The sequence below is a fragment of the Aptenodytes patagonicus genome, chromosome 1 (genome assembly GCF_965638725.1).
Source record: "Aptenodytes patagonicus chromosome 1, bAptPat1.pri.cur, whole genome shotgun sequence".
In the NCBI taxonomy this organism is placed as follows: domain Eukaryota; kingdom Metazoa; phylum Chordata; class Aves; order Sphenisciformes; family Spheniscidae; genus Aptenodytes; species Aptenodytes patagonicus.
Window position 1 is genome coordinate 166,251,858 of NC_134949.1, and position 23,506 is coordinate 166,275,363.

At 39.3% G+C, this 23,506-nt stretch overlaps 1 protein-coding gene across 4 annotated transcripts in view; it reads right to left on the minus strand.

The window, feature by feature from the left end:
• Nucleotides 1-23,506, minus strand: part of PCCA (propionyl-CoA carboxylase subunit alpha) — a 303,202-nt gene that overhangs the window by 23,318 nt on the left and 256,378 nt on the right. The window contains exons 22-23 of one of the 4 annotated variants that reach the window (XR_012997326.1): nt 13,572-13,740; nt 11,917-12,143 (exon numbers count right to left, since the gene is read on the minus strand). The exons of the other annotated variants lie outside the window; for them this stretch is intronic. The gene's annotated coding sequence lies outside the window, so the exon portion shown is untranslated. Of the gene's footprint in view, nt 1-11,916; nt 12,144-13,571; nt 13,741-23,506 lie in introns of those variants that run through there. 4 annotated transcript variants of the gene reach the window in all.

Genomic DNA, 23,506 nt, shown 5'->3' on the forward strand with positions numbered 1-23,506 from the left:
CGTTTCCCAGCAAAGGTGGCTAAAAATAGCATTAAAAAAGGAAGATGAGCTACAATGCCATCTTGAGCACCGCATTCGAGGACAAGCCAACTGGGTGACATGCTCACCTTTGAGCCATGCTTCCTCCCCTACAGACACTGCAAATCAGTTTGGCATAACTTTTATTCTGCAGAAGAGCGGCTCTAGTATAGATGCTGGAGCCAACGCCGCTGCACTCTAAATCATCTCCTCTCTGCCCCCAAACTATTATATAAACTTTTTTCTTAAGCTTCTTGTTCAGAAAACTTGGTTGAACTTGTACACAGCTAAGACTTAAGGTTCATACTTTGATCACTAACAAAATGCCAAGGCAAAATGCTAGCAACTAAAACACTACTTAATGCCCTGTTTTAAGAAAATATATTCCCCTCACTCACATGATACTTAAGAGCAAATGCTGACTTTCAGCCATGAACTCTAAGATCTTAGCACAGTGAAATAAACTTCAAAAAAAGACAAGGTATCTTCCCCTTGAGTGTTCAATCCCCACTACTCTTCAGTGTTTGATACTGCCTCAGCTTAAAAGACCAAAGAGAATGCATTACATCTACTAGATATCTCACTGTCCTAAGGTTCATTAAAAAGAGTGATACGCTGGATTTTCCAACTTTGTTTTTAATTTTCTTTTGGAACTACTCGTTTTTCCTACTAATGGCAGCTAATTATTACGGGGGGGTGGGGTGGGGGGTGTCAAGTGTTGCAGTAGTGTTTATTGACCTCAGTTCCCAAAGAAATACACGTAACAAATATATATGTATATGTGTATCCATCTATGTAAGGGAGGGCTTAGGGGTGGACAGTTGCCCGTTACAAACAAGCAGTACTAATGTACAAATTACTGCTTGCTGCAAAATCAAGTGAATAGCAGAAGAGAATCACATATTGGATGACGAAGTGCTTCAATTACTTTGAGAGGAACCTTTAAATTATTTCCAACACAATACGCCAAACAGGAGTAAGTAGAGTGATGTTAATGACAGCATTCACTGTTTTGAAATTACAGTAGAGTGCAACAGTTTAGATTTTGGTCACCAGACATACAAAGCCTGTGGATTATCCTCCTTTATCACTGAGGCTTACAACTTTAAGGAAACACTAGCTGTATCTGGCCAACCAAAGGGACCTATGAAATAGAAACAAATGGCAGTAGAAAAAAAAAACCCCTGTGTTGACTACTTTGAAATAACACCTCCCAAGTGTGCGGCTAGTTGACATAAATGGAAACGCATTGAGGAAAAGAGCTGTGAAGCTTGTGTAACAGTCCTGTTCCTAATCATTAATCACTTTTTTTAGACCATTTAAACTAGCCCATTAGAGCCTGCAGCAAAATGCCAACACTCCCATCACCTGCATGTCAGCAGTGCTGGTGTTAACAGGAGAAAATATATGGTTTCTATGACTGTGCCCCAGTTCTACAGCATTTGCTACCTTTAATTGAAAAAGGCAGTTAAACACAAGGTAAATCATTCAGTTAGCTAAGCTGTTTAATAACACATAATTGATAATGTCAATATGTTATAGTGACGTAATGCATCACTTTCATCACTCTTATGCTTCAAATGCAGTCAACTTATACTTCAAACATTTACTTTATATCTGCTATTTAATGAAAAACCCAGGGAGAACCGCCTTGAGTACCACGTGTGGAACATACGTACGACACGCCACTGCCTCAACTCATCTGCGGGTTGGTTAGAAACAGGTTCCTGCCACAACACTTGCAACTTTGTCAAAATGGTTTAGTTATGTTGTTAGCAACTTGCTTTTTGTCTCAAAACACCAGAAGCTCCCACTGGAATAATACATATTCCTCTGATAAAATCTGTCAAAAAAGAGCATGAAAAAATCTGCACAAGAAAAAGCAACTACCTGTTTTCTGAAATGTGTCCCAATCCTGCAGGCTTTTGCCTAACTTTTCATATGTAACCAGGCCAACAGTAGCCATCAGGACTTGTTGTTAGTATAAGGCAAATCACATGCCTAAGTGTTTTCAAAATCATACACCCTAAATATGGAATATGATCTGGAGTAGGAAAAAAATATATCTTATTGGCTATATACAGACAATGTGGTTAAACATGACTAACCCCATTACACAATACAGTGCTTTTTAACATGTATTAATAAAAAAAAACATTTTATTTCTACAAGTATTTTAAATGGGCAAGAACATTTGACCTGTTTATTATATAACAATAAAAATGTAACCACTGACAAGAACCATGCAATTCTCTCTTCATCATGTAGCAGAGAACAAGCAGATGGTTGCAAAATGGGACAGGTTTTTGGTTCTGTTTTTCAAAAAATACACCCCCCCTCAAAAAAAACCCCAAAAACAAAGAAACAAAACAAAACAAAAAAAAACCACAAAAACCAACCAAAACAAAAAAAAAGCACAATCAACTTTTAGTGACCACTGTTACAGGATGCATGCAGGAAAAGAAGGTGATGGAGCAGACTCAGTGGTAGCTGGCAAGACAAAGTGTGCTGCCACTTTGAACCTCCATTACCTACATGTAACTATAGTATTTGTTTGCCCTGAGATTTCAGTTGGATCACAGACAAAATGGCTAGGGAGGCTCAGCATTCTGAAAGGAAAAATATGCTGCCTCATAAGTAGCCGCTTGCCCTCCTCCTGTTCTTGTAACTGGAAAGCAGCTGGTAGGTACTGGTAATGCTACCACTACGACCAAGCCTTTAACCATCTTTCAGAGAGAAGTTTGGTTCAACTGTCCTAGAGTTCACTGTCCGAGGAGAAGAGTTACGCAGATGTCCAACTAATAAAGGTTGCAATGAACTGCACTGGCCACAGGTGACTACCAAGTTGTCTCTATGTCTTGCTACGCTAACTTGTTGGAGTAATGGATTCTCACAACCGTAAAAAGCAAGTCCGTTGATAACGAACTGCGCAAGGCTCACAAAAGCAACCTGCAGAGTTTGGTTTTACTAGAGACCTGGGTGATGTATATAAGGTAACAACTTATAAAAAGGGAAAAGCCAACAAAGATGTGTAAAACTATAGTACCAATTATATAGCAACCCAACACCTGTAGGATACTTACTATTTTTCAGCCTGGTTTGTTTTGGTTAACTACAGATTTGTAAGTTAGTCAATCAGTTCAGTAAGGAAGTACTTTTTGAAAAGTACTGTCTGATTTGAGGCACAACACATCCCCCTCTAGGGAAAAAAAAAAAAAAAAAAAACCTATTGAGTAGAATTGATTTACAGAAACGTCAAGCAAATGCTGCTTAATTTCTAGACACCAGTGTTTTTCCCCCTCTGGGTGGCCAGGGAATAATAAATGTTTGACTCCTCTTCCCTTCGAGCTCAGCACTATATTTGGCACCCACTTAAATGGAAGAAAAAGCAGAGCACAGAGGCGTTTCATTCACTGTGAGGCTACCTACAACCATACAGAACATTTAGATAGGTCTTATTTTCCACTGACTGCAAAAATGGTTTTAGTCTGTATGTTTCATAGGGAGAAAATTGCAGAGCAAACTGCATTCTTTCACAGCTTACAAAGTTTTCTAATGGTTGGGCAAGCACTGGTTAGAGCTTGGTCTGTTAATTTGCCTTGGAGTGCTTCCAAATACTACTTGGTAAGCCACAGCATCTCTCTGTTTTGTTTTGTACAGCAGGTAGCACAATGACATCTACAACTGGAGAAAAATGTGTGTAGGAAGCCAAGGCCTTTTTACAGAGATTTGATTCAGTTTACAAAGCTCTCTGGATTGAAATACGGATTTAGGAAAGTTAACATACGAAGCCCCTTGAACCTGGGTAAGTCCAGATGCATTTGTAAGGCTGTTGCAAACTCAAAATTCAAAGCAGGAGTCTAGGTGGTCATGAGGAGCAGCTGTGAGAAAGGAGTGACTACATGCATGAGAACTCAAGCCATCTAAGATGATGCAGTTTTACATGAACTGTATGATAATCTCTTCCGTACGTCTTCCTGCCAGATGCTCTGCTCTCACACCACGGCAATTACACAGCCTGGCAACCAACACAGGGGTTTTGGTAGCGTTACTGTTCAGGTTAGAGATAGAGAGGCTTTAAATCCTGGATCTGGTTTTGTCCTGGACTTGTTTCTGTCAGTAGTCCCACTGATTTCAGTAAGTTCATGGTCTCACCCAAGATACTTCAGTGAGAACTTTCAATTCAATAAGAACTAAGCGAGTTGCTACACTGCACATTAATACGGACATCTCTGCCTGGAAAAAAAAATTGTTTGTCTGAAAAATGAATCCTTCATCCTTACCATCTGCTTCAGGGTGGGGCTGGTGAAAAACTGCTAAGTAATACAGGGAAAGTTGTGCTCTACTTTTTCATTCCTCAGTTTAAGAAAACTTGGGTTTTATTTCAGATGAAAAAAAAATTAACAAAAAAGACTGATGGTAAGATTATGAAAATCCACAAAAACTCTATAAATTTTATGATATGTAATAAAACAGTTTTTAATTATGTTTCTTAATTATTCTGGATACTAAATCATCACGAAAGTCTCAGCAGTAGTGCAGCTACAGCACCAGTATTATACCTGTTTCCTACTATTAAATTTCCAGGGATCATTTCATGGCATTAGGATGGATATCTACATTAGCAATAGATGCACATTCTCTAATCTTTGTAATTCAGAAATACATGCTGTTGCATCTATGATTACTAGCAGCACTATTCATGTAGGACTTAAAATGCTTTTTTTACGTTACAGACTAATGCTTTTATAATTCAAACCTTACATGACAATCTTTGCTAATATCTAAGGGTTAGATCCAATAAAAAACTTACATACCCAAAGCAGGACACTTAGGCAGAATTGAAGCACCTAAATCCAAAATGGCAACAGAAACCCCTGATCACCTGTCACTTAACACTGAAGGTACGTATAGTCTAAACATGTATTCTGAACCAGGGAGGAGGATAGAGTTCTGCTGCTGCACCTCCTCAGAACCAAGTAATACAGCTACTTCCTTCTTCAAGCCCAGATGTCACCCAGAAGTCAGGAAAGCAGGGTCCAGTTCTGCTCCAGGGACCATTTCTACATTTTTCTTTCAACTGACATTGCATATCATACATAAAATATTGCAGAGCAGACAGGAAAAAAAATAGAAAATTTGAGATCAAATAGATAGTAAAAATTGAAAAAAAGAACACTCTCAAAGACTAGCCTCTTATTTTCAGCTTAAAGCACTCATGTAATCAAACATATCCCTTACGTGTGCTGTTGAATTGGAGCAACTATTTCAAAAACAGGCTTATATTTATAAATATTTCACTCACGCAGATACAAAGTTAGTAATTGCCAAATACACATTAGACAATTTATGACTGAGCTGTCTTAGCCCAAAGCCGTAACGCTCATGTAAGAGGCTCTGGTAAGAAGTGAGTCCTGGGAGTCCTCTACCAGTGAACAGCAACATTATTCAGTGGATTTGGGACTGGGAATGAAGTGATGAACATTACCATATGCAATTATGCTTGATAGGGCAGTAGAATGCCATCACCCAAATGAAGATCGGACTAGAGCACCTCAGTTAACAACTCGTAACCACCCCCCCAAAGTTATTAGTGTGTGAGCTTTGGCCACTACTTCATAATTGATTTAACTTCTGTCCTCAGGGCAATATTTTGACACTGTTGGTTACAGTGATTTAGGGGTTTTTTTTTATTAGACTAAGTTTTTGTGAGGCATTCAGAGCATGGAGTATATTGATCTCCGTATTTTAATCTCTGCTCCTGAGTCAATTTTTGACATAACAATTAAAGGATCGCGTGAAACTGTTTCAGACGATCCTAATGAAAACAGCAGAGAAAGAAAGCTAGGAATATTTCTTTAAATGCAAATGAAACTCAAAGATAACAGACTTTAAATAAATATTTTATCAGTCCTACTCTTCACTTCACTGAACAATCTTTTTTTTATGCCATACGAAATATATTTGCAATTACCGTTATAGGATTTCTTCAAGAGATACATTTTATACATCTGTTCTATCTTATTATGTATCTAAACTATGTTTGTTTCTCACACCAGCATTTTTCTGAGTGTAATCCAACAGAATGGTTGCTCAGACAACCTATGGTAGATCTGGACTATTACACTTGTAGTTACTACTGGTTTAGGTCCAAGAGCTATTTTCCAGGGTCACCAGGCTAATTTCTCTGCTGGTTTAAAAGGTGAAATGCAACCTGTAGTGCACTTATTTCGATTACTAGAGAACTCAGTCGTGTTTCTTTAACTGTGGTTCCTTGCTTCAAAAAACCAAAACCACTATTCACAAGAAACCTGAACTCGTTCGCAAGTCTGTTGTTAACCGTACAGTGAATTTCTCTACCCCAGGAGAAGACTAGGAGTGATCCACTGGCCATGAGGTGAAAACCAGTCAACTGGGAAGAATTTTAGCAGCGATAACACGGTAGGGTAACACGTCCATAGTTACATATCTATTTTCAACATACCAGTTAATCACACTTGGCATAAATAGCAACCTGAGTGAGTCTGTGTATCAATAATTATATAAACCTGGTGTGGGAACAGGAAAAGAAACTAGGAACAACAAAGAAGGCTGCTGAGAAATACAAATTCCTGAGCATTGCTGTGTAGAGTAAAATGAGGATGAAAAGAAGGAAAAGGTTGTAAGACTGGAAATAACTAGTACTAATTTTATCCATCACAGTACTCTCACTACTCAGTATAATGTTAGGAAGAAACATGCAGGTTAGCCTGATGCTTTAAAGCTTCCAGTTAGTCTGTCAAATTTGCAAAGAAATAGAACTAAGAACGTTTCACAGTGGGATAACATCAAAGTTGAACAGATCAGTCTTATAACACTATTTACAAATAAAATTTTAAAGTGGGACACATTGCAAAAAGAATCTTTTTTTCTTTTCTTTTCTCTTTTTTTAAAACTTAAATGTATCTAACATGGCTGGAATTTGGCTGACAAGGCAATCCTGTTCTGGGTGCTAAAGGAGGACTTTCATCAGTGGATGACTACAACTGCAACACACGTGACCAAGCCAGGTAGATCTATCGAAAGGACAGTCGAGATGCAGCTCAGCACTCCGTGCTTCAAAATGGACTCAGTAATTTAAATATTTACAAATTTGACTATAGGGTGCTCAAAGACCACCACTCCTGCTGTGTAAGGCAGGCTGTTACAGAGTCAGGAGTGAAGAAAGGGGACAAGGAAGGAACAAAACTGGTTCTGCAGGTTAAAGGCTAAGGAACTCGGCTGGGAAGAGGGGAAACCTGCTTTCTGGTCTCTGCTCCGAGTTACTTGGCTGCCTAGTCTGAGACAGGGAAATGGTTCTGAAAATGGGGACCAGAATCTGCTCTCCCAGCAGAATGGCTCGAGCACTAGGTTTCTCCCTCTACCACCCTAAGACTTGGCAATTACAATATGCTGCAGGGACAGAGCAGACTTTAATTCCGTCATGTGGAAATCAGCACAGAACCCCTATCTCCAGCCTTCTAGGCAAGTGCTCTCAGCAGCAAGGGGAGCTGCAAAAAGTGAGCATCTCTACCTTCTACCGCTATGAATTTTGATGAATGTGGCCACAGCTGCTAAGCTTTGGGTTGAACTCAATGCTGCCCACCCATGCTAGATGTTTTCTGAAGACCATTCTCTCAGGAGACTCGAGATGAGTTTAAGTACTTTGTTTCAGCAGCACAGTGAGGATAAGTGAACATTTGATATCTAGTTCCCCAGGGCTGCTGAGAAGGTGCAGGTACCTTTAGTTAGACAGCTATGAAACCTATGTTAGGTGTCCTGAGGACACTTAGAAGGTTACTGGATCTTAAGCTTCCTGGATCACTTTCTTTGACTCAGACACCTAAATTGCACTTGAATATTGCTGTAGGTGCCAAAATAGGTACTCGAGCCCCTCTGGACCTTTAAGCCCGATGCCTAAAGACATCTGGATATATGATACTGAAGTACTGTTGTCAAAAAAAAAGTATATATAATCATACCGATGTTTATGTTGATTTCTGTAACATTGATTAGTGACAATTATTCATCTACCTTCATTTCTCTATGGATTACTTTCTACAGACAAATTTCACTCAAGAGAAAATTGTATCCACCAGTTTTACTCACGTGGCTCACATCCTCTGCCTCCTTTTCAAATACAGACAACTGTTTTTATTCCTTCAGCTCTTTTGACCTCACTACTGTTTCCAAAAGTGTTGAATTCTAGATAGCTGTTCAACCGGCTACAACTTGGTTGCAAGTTATCTGACCTTAAATATTTAAAATGAGACAAGGGTCACAGGGCACTGGCAGAATTCTCAGTGTCTCCTGCTCTCTTCATGTGGTATGTGACAGTCGATAACTTATTTTCTCATATACTAAGACTTCAAGATTAACTGTACAGCCTATGAAGACAATGTTTGGGGTATATGATCAATGACTAAATCTCAGTTGCATGGTTGCATGTAATCCAAAAAGGGTTCTGTGTTTCACAGTTTCATTGCTTTAGCTGCTGCTGTTTAACAACTTTACTGTAATACAGTTCATTATCATTATAGGGGAATAGATGCAAGAGCAATTGCAAGGCTATCTCCATGGCTTACTCATGTTTGTGGTAGTTGTGCTTATTGCACTTGTCCTTCCTTGCTACCCTCTCATAAAGCCAATAGCTTGAAAGCCAATCAAACAAAAAGGTATGATCAACACAACTCCCTTCTCCCATTCCTGATTATTTGCTTATTTTGGAAGATAAGGAGTTTTGACAGCAGAGTACATTAGTCAGAATAATATTTGAAGCTTCAAAATCTGCTGACCTACAACATAACCAAGGACTTGGTTTGCTGCAGTCAGTGAAGACTATAGTTCCACTTCCAGAGTGTCAGAGGATTTGGTACCAATTGGGATCCTACTTTAAGATCAATTACAGACATTGGATTTCTCTTCCTCCTTTAATACAAAACAAAAACAAAATGTGTTTACTGCCATTATGGAGGGGTAACCTTGCTAAAGCTTGCAGCTGTAACTTGCCTCATGATATCATATTATTACATGACCTTCACTGTTTATTTAGTCAATAGAACATAACTAAATGACTTCATAGAATCAAATTAATTTCTCCTATGCCATATTCATTTTAAAATAGAATCAATATTATTTACCCTACCTGACAATAATGCCCCGTGCTTCACATAAGATTGAATCAATACCAGCAGGTAGTTATCAATGAATGCACTTTGCTGTGGTAAATGAACACAATCAATACTCAGAAATGTGAGTTTTCTGGCATGTGACTGAATTGTAACTGAAGTGAAGGCTGAGTTTTGTTCACGTCTTTTTACTTCTTTTAGGTTTCATATTAGGAATTTCATAGTCAGCACCAGTACAGTAACCATCTGAAAAATTACCAGGTGGCACCACAGCACATTGAACATCATTATCCTCTGACAAGGTTATGCCGCATGAGATAGCAGACAGAAAAAAGGAAAACTCAAGGAAGAAATATCAGAGATTCTCAGCATTTCTTGAAAAACATGATTGTTTGAACTCTTAAGCATCACATGAGTATCATGTGAAAGACAACTCTGCATTGTGAAGGGCACGTTGCATGAATTTCACTTTGTTCTGTTCAAAACAGAGTAAGAAAGAAAAGCTATAGTACTTGGAAGGAGATCCCAAGACATCATTTCTCATTTAGGAAAAAATGTATTAATGTAATATCAGTTAATATAAGCTAAGAATCATTTTAAGTTACATTACATACATTGAAAAGAAAACTGATGTCAATGAGATTGACATAACTTCTCTGTTAACTTCAAAATGAACTAAAAATACGGACCTTGGCAAAGTCATTTCATTTACGGCAATTTTGAAGTGAAATGTGTGAAAAGGAGATTTTAGAAGACATTAAAGATATGGGTGTCCGTGACCACTCCCTTTCAGTGGGAGCTGGTCTTCTGGTTGCTCTTTCTCCCTTATAAAATGTGTCCTTGAATCCCCACAATCCTTCAGCTTTTTAATCTTTTTAAGGCAGTCCTCATTTTTCCTAGAGTAACTTAACCTAGCTTGCACTATTTCTGAAGTCATGCTGCACCAGTCATTTTCCCAGCTACCACGGTACCGCTCCTTCTTTCTAGCAAGTTCCTCAACCTTTACATGTACTGAGCAATCCCGCTTTTACTTTATAGAAAATTCTAGGAAGTACACTGAAGAAAAGCACTTCCATAGCACACTTGATCTCATGTCTTACTACTGATTTAGTATTCAGATATTCTTTGTGTAAGAGCCAAGAAAACAAAAGCAGAACGCTTTAGAATAACATTGGCACATTTTTATGTATTTACTGAGAGAGAGATGAATGGCGTTTTTAAATATAAACAGTCTTTACAGTTCACATCTTTCAGAAATCAACTACAACTTCACGGCTTTTTTATACGTGCGTTTTAAGACTGAAGTTGGCTTTCTTGATAAACCTGTGAATTCATGAAAATCTAAAGTAGCTCCTTTCCTTAAAAAAACAATAATCTGATCATATATAACATCTATTGTTTTGATGTCTGCTTGCAAAAAATACGGCAAGCCAGCATGCGTCATTCATCTTTCCTCCCCTTTACCTGTGTTTCATAAAAACATCCTTATGTCAACCATATTCTCCCAAAAATAGCATAAACGCTATATCTAGCTTCACAGAATAAAGATAAAACTGAATCACAATTAACAATCTACGCTTAAAATTATTTCCCTTAAAATATTAAACCACAAGCAGAAGAGAAGCTTCCGTAATTTACATTTCAAGTGCCCATAATGACAAACAGTAATCAATACAACATATGTTCAATGTAGAAGAGCTACTGTAACGGCTGGAGTCCACAAAACTGAAGGTTTGCCAGTGGGGCAGCGAGGCAATTTAACAAGTAGCAGTCAACCACAGCCACCAAGGAATACTTTTTCTTTTCGTTTCTATTCCTCCCAGCCTCATTTTCCCAACGTCCGACTACTTAATTTGAAATACCAGTTATTAACTGGCTTTATAATTCCACTAACTCATTTAACATTCACATCAACAAAGTTACATACTGGGGAAAAAACCAAATTAAGCTTCCCTATCACCTGCAGAACCTTACTACCCGAACACACAAAGTGCAATCATCATCTGATTCATTTATATTTACATTAAACTGTGTCCTTTTTATCACCTAAGTTTAAAATTTATAAACAATATTTTTATATAAGCATATAAATCTACACTATGTACAAATTATATATACATATTTACATGTATGCATATACAAATTTCCGTAAGTAGATATACGTGTAATAATTTAGTTCTGTTTGGAGGTTTATAAAACCTTTTCTCTTACAGTTGTAAGAGTTCTTTCCTGTGCAAGAATGTATCTAGGGAGAGGTTAAGTGGAGGGGTGTTTATTGTGATCAGCAACATGAAACGTGGAACAAAACAAGGCTTTCTCTTGTTCTCATACATTTTGAAAGGCATCCTAAAGGAAGTTTTGTTCTTCGGTTAAGGTATTAGATAGCATGTCACACATTAAAGAGAAACTGTTGGTAATGTTCCCGGCAAATTCTAGGCTCTAACAGAAACTTCCTGTAACATCTTACCCAGCTTTAGGGGTGAGGTTCAGGTACCATTGCCATTTTGGATGCTTTACGGTGTCCCATTTGGCTCCTGCATGCTGCTCTAAAAAACTACAGGGCACCTGTAGGTCCTGTGTTATAGCTGTCAGCTCCCCATAGATGTCTTGGGTACATTACATGCATGAAAGTTAGATATCTAAGTTTGAACACGGGAACTTTGACCCCTTTACAGTCCCCTTTACAGACCAAGCAGAGAAGTATATGGAAGAGAATTGCCCCTGGAAGTACCTGATTCTCTCTACTGACCGAGTAGTCTCAGACTGCGATGTCTAATTTTTGGCCGCTTCCATTAGGGCAGGTGAAAGTCAGACTGCTGTTCTTTTCAATTCTGGAAAACGCTGTCCCTCATTCAGGCAACGTTAGCAAAAGAGACATGGGACAGAAAAACACAATTACACTCTCCTTTAAAAGGAAGCACAGCTATGTAGTTTTATCACAGTGGGATAACGGCAACAACCTCTTCACAAAAGGCCCTTCTGTGAAGAAAAAAAAAAAAAATTAGCTGAGTCACTGTTTCATAAATTTGCTGGTTGATTGTTGGGAGGGAGTTTCATGGCTTTCCTCCATGGCAGTTGAGTTTGCTTAAGGCAAAATACAAATAGCTACTGAATTTTCTACAGGGAGTTTATCTAAAAGAAGGCATTACTGGACCTGGAGATGTAGAAAGGACCCCGGACTGTGGGGCCAACAGATAAGGACTCATCCACAAGGTATACACCAAGGCCTTTCGCATAGTCTTTGAGTAAGGAAGAGCTTTGTAGGAGCAGGGCAGGAGCTTGGCAGAATGTGAGCATGTGCACACATGATGAAGGAGAACAGGGCTGAAAGGGCCCATGGTGATAACAAGGCATAATTTTCCCCCAGCTTCTTGGCGTTACTGGTCATCACCACAGTTTATGTCCTCTCCCTTCAAACAACTGCTTGAAGTGCAGAGGATTTGTCTGAGTGGCATGGTAACACAATGCCATAAATACACAAGTGACCATATATTATTTCTGATTCAAGCAATACATCATTTACTCACTGCTCAACATGGAATTCCAAACAGGCAAGTTTAATCATTTTAATTTCCAGTTATTTTACCCACTTTACTAATTACCATTACAGCACTGATTAGTTTGTAATAGTTATTCATTAGCTGTAAGTTGAACAAGAGCTGATTTGAGGTAATTGCTTCCTTGACATGTTCTGGGGACTAAGTATTTCATAGTCATCGGATAATGACTGACGAAATGCACGGTCAATAGCAAAGACTCAAAGAATCAGTGGTGAAGCTCTAAAATATTCTCAGAATCACCTCTACTTTTCTGCATGTGGATTATTTGGTAAAACCAGCATTCCTCCAGCCAGAGTAACCAAGGATCTTACTGTAGATCATACATTATGGAATAGAAAAACAGACTTTGAGACAGCTCAGTATTATGCCTTACGTACTTTGTCTTGGAGGAAGACTGTATTTTGCCTATCTGAGGCCCTCCTTATAGGTGATTACAGTATCTTGTTTCTGGAGAACTGTTGTTTGTCCTTGCACTCAGCCTTCTCCTTATCCCATTGATCCTCAGTGACAAAAACAATCTTCCTCATAGACAAAATCACATGTGAGGAAAATACTTCTTGTTTCATTGGCTTGGAGTTGTCGTGGCTAGAAATACAGGATATTTCATAGGGAAGACATTGAAATCAGGGCCAGAGGATGTGTCTCTGAAACATCCCCGGGCATCTTCCTCATCCCCCTTGGCCCATTTACATGTTTAGTTTTCTCTTACCATTTTGTTGGGGGCTGCGTTTTGGATCTCGTCTTGAGGAAGCATTGATCAAGCCCCATCATTCTTACTACCTACCATTTAACTGGAAAACAAGTGCAGGATACAAGAGATACGCTCCTAGAGACAGGATATTGATACCTTTTTTCGCTGAGCAGTGATTTGTTATCCACGGGATATTCTTTTATCCCCTTGTGGAAACTCATGGAAATTTCTGACTTTGATGTGGCCAAGTAAACAGGGTGTGCAGCCCTCGGACTCATCCCAGTAAATCTCCCATTGGAGCTGCTCTAGTGGCTATGTTCCAGACCTTAAATACGAGATACGATCTCAGGAAAATGTCTTATCGGGGAGGAGTGAGTTAAACCCTGTTAAAAACTGCCCATGTTCAATCATCTAAGAGCACGGGTGAAGTGAAGGTAGCTCCAGCAGAATTTCCTTGCTTTTACTGCTCAGCTCTCTTCAAAGTCCTGTCACTTACAGTTTTGGCTACCATGGTCTACAAATTGAAGACTGGAGCTTTCCAATTCTGTTTCATGATCCTTACCTTAGAGATTGAATGGTTTTGTTTTCAGATCCAGACTGTGCTCCCAAAGATGGGAACTCACAGTGAGGGACAAACATGAGGCTTAGAAGGATGGCAGCAACATAACACTACTCCCTCAAATGATTTGAAATTACTCAGAATTAAAAACAATGGAAGAAAACAAAACAGTAGCTTAGTTCATATGCCCAGAACTAGAAAACCTAAGATGTAGTTATTTGGGAAACACCCAAGCCTTTTCCTTTAAGCCTTGAGTCATTTCTTTACTCGATGGAACACAAACACAAAGCACAACATTTAGCAGAAACAAAACAAAACAGAAATACCGAAATGGATACAGAACAGGTCAGAAGAACTTCAAACGGGAATGGGTTTTGTTATAGCTAATCATGACACCGAGGACAGATCAAATGACCTCCCAATATATCTTGTACTCTATGAAACTTTAACAATGCTTGAAAAAAAGTATGTGGTGGGGGAAGATGGAAGTGAAGAATTAACTTTAGACGCCTTTCTTAGCAACTTCTATTTTTACATGATCTGATCTGTCACCTTTGCTCATCACCCAAAATAATACCAACACCCCTCCTCCCCTGCCAAAGTCACCCCCCCCAAGTTCCACAATGAGTTCCATTGATTTTCGAGACATATTGTCAACTACCTAATAATTTAACTGGTGGCACAGCTCTTTCGGTTGAAGCTTCAGTTTCCCAAACAAAAGCTAACCACCTGAGACCACAGAGAACAGGATATGAGCTACTTATAGCAACACTGGACCAGTGAACAAGAATAGCAGGAAAGCTGCTTATTTTTATTTTTTTTTCCTCCAGCAAGGGCCTTTGAAGTAAACTATTTATTAAACATTATAATACTCGAAACAAAAATCTTTGAAGGCAGGTTATCCTCCTCTGCACCATGTCCCGTTGTGAATGAATTGCTTCCTTTTCCTTTTCGGATTTTTTTCACTTGTGAAACTGACACTCAAATTGTTCTCTTAAGCTACTTGGGTGAGCCCTCGCCTTTGCCGAGAGGAATAATCCATCCATCAACAAAGGGATCATTAAAAATATTTATAACTCCAACTACTCCAGTATCACCACGCTGTAAGCAGCCACCCTGTTCATCAGGCAGCGTTATATAAATACAATAAATAAGTTCCTTGTGCATAGAAAAACAGTATCGATTAATAAGTAATGATGCAGCCAGATCATTTGAAACAGAAACAAGCAGCCTAACAGCGAGCCTTAATTTTTCCCCTTTTTAATTAAAAAAAAGTAAATTCTCCCCACTAACTCTGTTACTGATGAGTACACGTGGGTTTTCTTTGTTCTTCTGATTAAAACATTTGTCTCTCTCCCTCTCTGTTGTTGAAAGAACTCGTTTTTCTCTATAGTATCACCAAGATTATTGAGAGTTTCAAAACCAGATTTAGAGAATTGCCTTTTCAAATACACGTATTTGAGCTGCAGAGACAGAACTGTCACACATTATACTGCATTTGCATCTTTGAAAATCTGGCACTGATGTGCAGTGAAGAAGGGGATTGCTCTGAAACAATCGCTCAGAACCATCTGAGCCTGAGAAATTCTCTGGCCAAAGCCTAGGAAATAATAAGAAGTGAACTGAAACTCCCACTGGGCCACCATGCATGCCTGCATAGTAAAGATGTCACTGGCAAGCTACAGACAAATTCACATTAAAAAAGGTCTTAATAATCCTCCATTGAGAGAAATAACTTACTCCAAGTGAGAGACAGTGGAGAAACCTAAACTATCAATATCCTGTTTTCTGAAAGATGGAAGAATTTGCAACTTCCACTGATTTGCATGGAATAGTGATCTACCACCTCTGAAAATCTAATCACAAAAACATGACTCAGAGTTCCTCAGTACTTTCTTAACTAAGGAGCAGACCCAGCCTTTATTCATGCAAAGTAAGGCACTCTTCACCGAGTAGGCACATTTTCTCCATTTGTTCTGCCTTCTGCTTTCAGGTGCAACCTGGCACACGTACAAGTGATGATCAAGCACTAAGAATTCTGAATCATTTTCTTCCCCATCTCTGCAACATTTGTCCATCTGACAATATATTTCCATTATGTATCATATTTTTGCATCTCACCTTCCAAAAAAACCTATGAGCAATTTTTAAAACACATATAAGGAGTTTTGATGGGGTTTTTTTAATCAAAGCAAAGCTCTCCTTGCACAATAAAATGCTTTCTTGGGTATGGAAGTATTCTAGATGCCTCCTACTTGAAGTCTGTCACCGCTAACTAGCCTTAATTTATCTGTGCTATGTATAAATCTAATAGATTTCTACTAGCGAGCAAGTGACTCATTTTATATTCCCACCAGGCTAAGCTGAAATTCGGTAGACTTATTCAATTCCACGGTACTGACTTTTGAAGAACAAAGAACCCATCCTCTAACCATTTTTCTTGCTGTTGGAGGGCATCAACATGCCTGTAGCCATGTTATTGCCTCTACCATAAGGACATAGTGTCAAGAAGCTGGATAAATGACACATGCTTGTAAAATCTGTACCAGTGGCAATCACTGGAGTTCTGGAGAACTTGAAGAAGGATTCTCTCCGGTGGGGAAAAACAGAGTGTAAGCTCATAATTTGCTGGAGATTTTACAGGCTTTCTATGGAACTGAAGTGCAGAGATGGCTCTGAAAATAAACTGTTATAAATGAAGAAAGATTCCTTGGGCATTCATAATTCTGTTACTTGTGAATCTTTATTCACATGCAGTATTTTCCCAGTAATTACTGGGAAAAGCAGAACATAAACTGGAAGGTGTGTCCTATTTTCCTCTGACTACCTGAGCTCACTCAAATAGGTTTTGAGTAGGGAACAAACTATAACAAACGTAGCTAAATGATGGATCAAGATAAAAATGTCTATACAGATCACAGCTCATAAAAGCATGTCAGTATTTTAAGTGCTCTTTAAGCCCCATTTTAAGTGCTTTCAAGGATAAGGACACGCTGAATCATACACTTTAGCACTTTCCTAAGGGCCTTCAATGTGTCAGCAGCCTCTAGTTCTACCAGCTCTAAGGTGTAGTTGATAGTCTGGAGTCACTCTTCTGAATGGACAACTTCAGTGGTTCCATTCCCAAATCTTTTAAAAAGCCTAGTAAGTTATTAGGAGAAATCGCTCATTTATTTTGAGCGATCTCAGGAACAGCCGTAAGATTAAAACTCTTCAGTTCCTCTGTCAAATTGCTTCGCTTTAAATTTCAGTAAGACTATGAGTCAAAGGAAGAAGGAGGTGCTTGTAGGCTCTTGCTTCCCCAGGATTCTTCCTATCTGAAGATTTTTCAGCAGCTTGCCTTCACACTTCCAAGCAGAACTGGATCTCATTCATGAGTTCCCCCATAACATGCCCCATTTGTTCCAACTGTTTAAATCTGAGCCTGAATTTCAGAGTCAACTCACCCTCTGGCAACACAGGCACAAAGTGAATAAGGAACTTGCAGGGTAAAATGAAGAAATCAGTAAAAGATTTCCATGATTTCTCCAAGATCACTCAATTAAGTTTCACAACAAATTAACTAAATGTTGTAACTGCATAGCAGATTTCAATATATTTTTAATTTACAATGTTGAATTAATTTTTACAACTTTTTTTGTGTTTTTCCATTTTTGTTATAGAGTACATAAAAAGGTTTTGATTATTACTTTAAAAAACACTTTTCCAGCCATGCGTTGAGCTGCCAACAAGAGCTGCAATTTACTTAGCTCATATATTGTATTCCTCACCACTGCACATTCTGCACTTCAACACCACAAATAGTGGTATGTGTCCTCACGTGTCAAAACTTTAAATCAAGTTTTGTTCATCTTTCCAACTTCTTTGCAATCCTCACTGAATCAGCTGCAAAGCCATTGCATGTTCAATAACCCTAGTCTGGAACTGCGGTGGGGAGGAGGCGTTCAGGGAAGCGTTCAGAGAAAATCAGAGGGCAAACTGGGGACAAGGCAAAAGTAATTTGCAATTAATGAAGTAGCTACTGGAAAGAAGTTTCATTCATACTTGTAGCTTTGTTGGTTAGATCAATTAGAGATACTCCCCTAGTAATGTAAGCAGAATTGGGCCTTAATATGCACACGCCTTTGCAAAATCCTTTAAAGTGTATGAAAAAGAGCTGTGAAATCAAGGCAAAACCATCTCATTACATCATTTTCAGACACCATTTATATCAGCTAGTGCCATCTCCAAGATTCATAATAGCATGATTTTATTAATTCTCATAAAGCCTGATTTTGCATTCAGGCCGTCAACATGATTTTAAGTGCCAATATCTCAACCTGAAAGTCAGCAAAATACAAAATAACATCACTAGAATATTAAAATCTCCCACTGAGATAAATAGAAATACGAAGGTTCAGACAGAGCCAAATAGATTAGTGCTCACTTCCTACTCATTATGTGCTTTCAGCTAGCACAGTACAGTTTTATAATTTGATGGAAAAAAATTATACTTTTCAGCTATTTTCCAGCCTGACTTTCTAAGGCTGCTCCTCCCTTTAAAAATGGCATAGTATTATTACCCATAAAATAAAACTATGACTACACAACAAGCTCAGTTCAATGATGTCCGTGTTGCTGGGATATGTATTCTTTTCCCAAAACAAGTCTTGGGAGGAACACCGAAACCCAGGGGGAAAAAAAAAAGTGGGGGGAGGGAAGGGGAAATTGTTCTTTGACATCCTCCTTACTTCAGAACTTATTTGTAGTTCAGAATGGAGTCAAATGTCATATCGGCAATTAAACTTTGACTTCTACTAGAGCAATATTAATGTAGAGCGAGTCCCAGAGCAGCACTGCCCAGCCCTGTGCTTGGGGTTAGCTCCAGTGCCAAACAGCACGTTGCTGACCGACACAGGAAATCCCTCTCCTGTTCCTTGAGTTGAACTGAAGGGCTGGCATAAAGAAAATGTCCAAAGTATTAACAGCAACAAAAACTACAGGTTTGGAGCCAGATTTCAAAGGCATTTAGGTGCCTCACTTGCATTAAAATTTTAGTGGGACTAAGTTGCCTGTGAAAATCTGGCCTTCAGTCTTCACTTTTCTTAAGCCACTCCAGATCCTGTGGCTCTGTCAGGATGTAGAAGCAATCACATTTCACAACTTTGAATCCAACAATATATTTTGGAAATTATTCAAAGTACAGTGCTTTTTTAACATGAAGTTTCCTTGTCCAATAAAATACACTGGAATTTTATATACTCGGTATTTGCAGGTCTCACTCCTTTTTATTTAGATTGAGGCCAGAAGCCAGCAGTATGTTGAAACCGCTGACATCCAAATAAACTCTGCTTTCTTCCTTTAGGTGGGAGAAGTGTTTAATGGATACCAATGCTTTGACAAATACTTTATAAAGAGTAAAATATACAATTTCAGCTTTACTGAACACTAAGGTAATTGCTCCTGAACAAAACCGTTGCCTAAAGAATGCTAATCCCAAAAGAAATAATGTAGGTGTTACAGTGCGTATAAAAATCAGAAATTAGCGTTTGAGGTGTCCATTCCCATAGAACTCCAAAATAAACTCAGCCAAACAAATACCAGCTTGGCTTGTAAAGGAATCCAGTGTAATGAAACACATTGAAAATGAGAAAACCAAATCCTCGTTTTGATTCACAAGGCAGATGTGCATACACTTGAGCTAACAAGATCGATCTGAGAATATTTTAATAAAAATAAACACAGGTAGCTGTAGTATCTAAACACAGGTAGCTGTAATACCTGTTAATGCCAGGCCATTTCATGAGATGATGCTCACACTGCACCAACAGATCATGCTATGCCAACTCTTCAGAGCAGAAACTGCAAGCCCTCTCCTCACTCGTGCCCATGTCCGGTTTGTCCCTTGCACTGGTTCCAGCTCCCCAGTGTCAAAGCACAGGAATGGAGCTTGTAAAAAGGTCTCAGACAAAGCTTTATCCCCCTTCCCCACTGAAGCTGCAGCAGGGAACAGGCGAAGAACTTACATGCTGCCTTTTTTCCCTCCCAACATCATCAGTTGGTGGTTTTCCCTATGGAACTTGCCTCTCTAGTTTATACTAGTCAGTTGTTTTCCTTTCAGCAAGTCTTGCTTTTAATATCTAGTGATATTATACAAAGAAAACACACTGAAAATACATATATTAGCTCTTTAAACACTCCTTTTTCCCCAGTGGAAAAGGGTCTGTGGGCTAGCGCGTTAACCTCCTTCATGGTACAACACACATTGCCTCTCACGGGGAAGAGCAGAAATCTTGTTGTCTTCCAAGAGTACGCTACTTTCTCTCTGACCCTACGAGGCAGTAGCCTTCTCTTCCCCAATGGAGTTTCTTCCTCGCTGGCCTCTCAGACCTCCTTGTAGCTGGCTCACACACTTCTGAAAACCACTCTTTAAGAGAATAACCCACCTCCCTTTAAGCACCTGCTTGAGTAATTTCAGGAAATTTGTTCCTGACTCAGGCTAATCCTTCCTGGCTAGTCATCTTCCCTTTCCTTCCCAACTCACTATTATCCTTTAATTGTTGATTTGATCCCTCATGTCCCAAGTCACCAGGGCTTCTTCCCCACTCCTGTGCAGGACTGGTTCAGCAGGAATCCCTAAGATGGTTAACACCTGGTCAGCCCCATGTCAGCTTATGAGGAAACCTCATTTCAAGTAGAAACTGAAGGCAGTAGTTTTGGCTTAGAGAAGACAAGGTTTTACTCTTCTTTTAATAAGGTACAAAATTAAAGAATTTACTGCTGCTTATGTAACCTAACAGTTCTTCAGGGTTTTTACTCCTTTGCCCTGGTTTAACCTTAGACATGAAACCTGTTGGGGAATGGAACTCAAAAAATGTAAAGTAGCTGCATTTTCTTTCATCTTTCTTCTGGAACGCAAACAAAACTGATGAAAGGCCATTTGTAACACAGATGTTAATGCAATACTAAATGAGACAAAAATCACCAATGCAGTTTGCAAGGCTCCCTGTGATGTGCAGTCATCAGGCGACACTGAGACCAGCGCCGACCAGCACTAACCTAAACTGCATACTCAACCATACATGTTTCATTATTAATTTCAATGTTCTTATCACACACAGCTGGGTTAACTGAATGTAACAATGATCACATTCCCCCAACCTGTACCAAAAATATAAACGGTCTTTAAAGCAAATACTAGCAACATACAAAGGAAACACTCGAGATGCTTTCACAGGTAATTTTACAACCTGTACGTGCAAGGTGAAGTACCTGTTACTGGCAGAACGTATGGAGAGGCCGTCCAGCATATTAAAAAGAACAGTTTAAGCCATCATTTGGCTCCATTCACAACACATTCCAAGAACCCCATAAACAAAGACAACATGTGCAATGTTAACTTTCTCTTTTATGCTGACAGCTTTTTTTCTCCCGTATAATGACCTTCCTGCACAGTGTGTGTTACCATAAAAAGAAACAGAGCCCAGTAAAATTAGAGGAACTGCTTAATATCAAAACGTTTTATCTGAGGAAGACACCACCGCCAGTGTAAATATAAAAAGCACAAGAATTAAAAAGTATTTGTTTTGCTGTCTCTTCTTTAAGTTTAGATTGTTCAAACAAACCTAGCTCGAGTTTTCAGTTACTCTGCACTAGACGGTCCTCCCAAAGGCTGAAACGGTACTCCAGAGAATGTGAACTTGGCTCCAGTTTCAGACAATTTTCATCTTCTTTTTTCAACAAAGAGAAAAGTATTTGAATGCTTTGTCTGTAGCCAAGAATTTGGATATGAAAGACACACCAGTAAACAAGTCACCAAAATGGGCTACCACTACACAGACTGTAGTGCATGCTTGTTTTTAAAAAAAACTTCTCTGGCCCAAAGGACACTGTTTTATTTTACAAGCCGAATGCTAATGTGAAATTTTAGTTAGAGATTATCTCTCTCATCTCAGTACAAAAGAAAAGCTACATGCATTTTTGATAGACAGAGCCTAAGTTTGCTATTTTGTTTGTACAAAGAAAAGTAAAAAGGAAGATAAAACAAGAACCTCACAGCTAGTCGGCTTGGTAAAATGCTGCACCAAACTGAATTACTTTTTTACAGTTTTATTTGAACTACTACAGAGAGCCAACAACCCTTATCCATAGCATTCATCTTTCTATCAGCATTCCCAGAATGAAAACTGAAACTTTAAAAATATCATTGCTTTGTACCAAACGCACACTAGCTTCCACCATGGCAACTCTCCCATAAAACTCAGGCAAGGCTAATCACGGTTCCCTAGGTTTATTATCTTTTATATCAGGGAGGCATTCAAAAGCACTATGGCTGTCTGGCGGCTAAGGCAGATATTGTCCTCACCCAAAAGAGTTTTAATTTTAGCCTCATACATTTGGTGAAAATACATTTCTGAAAATCAGAGAACACACCAGGCAAAAGCTCACACCAGCTCCAATATGGAGCTTCTTGCTCTGCAAAGTGGCATATATGAGAACTGAGCAATAGCTCAGCGATGCCAGGGAGACTTCACCGAACATGCTAGTAAAGTCTCCCTAAGCCGGCCAGAAACCCAAGGGAAGGAAATGAGAGTGATTATATACAGCTGAGCAAGCACAGTACAGAGACTCCTAAATCAGTGATATGGTGTTCACTGCTGGTGTTCTGTGGTAAAAATGTTTACCATCTGTGTTACTCTCTCTTTGTTATGGACACTAATGGAGCCTTCAAACATAAAAGCATGGGGGTGAGGAACAAAAACACAATTAAGCCGAAGTACTTTAAAATCACTTTTAGCTGTATATTACATAAGGAAATCCTGACACTAAATGAAAAATGCATCGAAACCAAAACAGAGCAGTTTCAGGCTGAGCTCAGGAGGGCTGCACAGAGCTGGGTTACTCTGCCCTGGAGGTCTAGTTCTGAGCTATCAGGCACAGACAAATCCTTTAGGTACTGAGAAGCGGCGCTAGTTTGGACACAAGGGAGTGAGGTATACCCCAATAGCTGCTAGGCCTTCCAGCCCATCCTTACGCCGAGCATGCCTGTGGCAGTGAGTTTCCTAGGAAGCAGCTGCGCTTGTACAAAGCTTTTCTGCAGGGGAACTTCTCTGCTGCTCGTCTCCCGCTGCTGAGAGGCCACGATGGCCTGGAGAGTATGACAGTCTGTAGTGAAGCCAAAAACTAATATACGCCATTCAGTTTGCAGTCTGTGCATAAAACCAAGCATCTGACTTGCTCATGCTAGACATCGCACACTGTCATATATGAAAATAGGCAGAAATCACAGCCTCCAGCCTGACTTCCACCTCAGACTTTTTTACTCTGCTCATCAAAATTTATGTAAGGGAAAGGAGTTCCAACAACCCGTTATCTCCACTACAACCTCAAGTAGTTGCCTCATTATGTCTTCTCACAGCCCCCTCCTCCCTCACTACCCAGAATGACACTGCAGGGCATCTACAGTAACAGGGGTCCACGCTGCTTCCTGCAAGCCCAAGGAAGAGAGCTTGGCTCAGACACCCCTACTTCCATTCAATACAACTAGCTATCG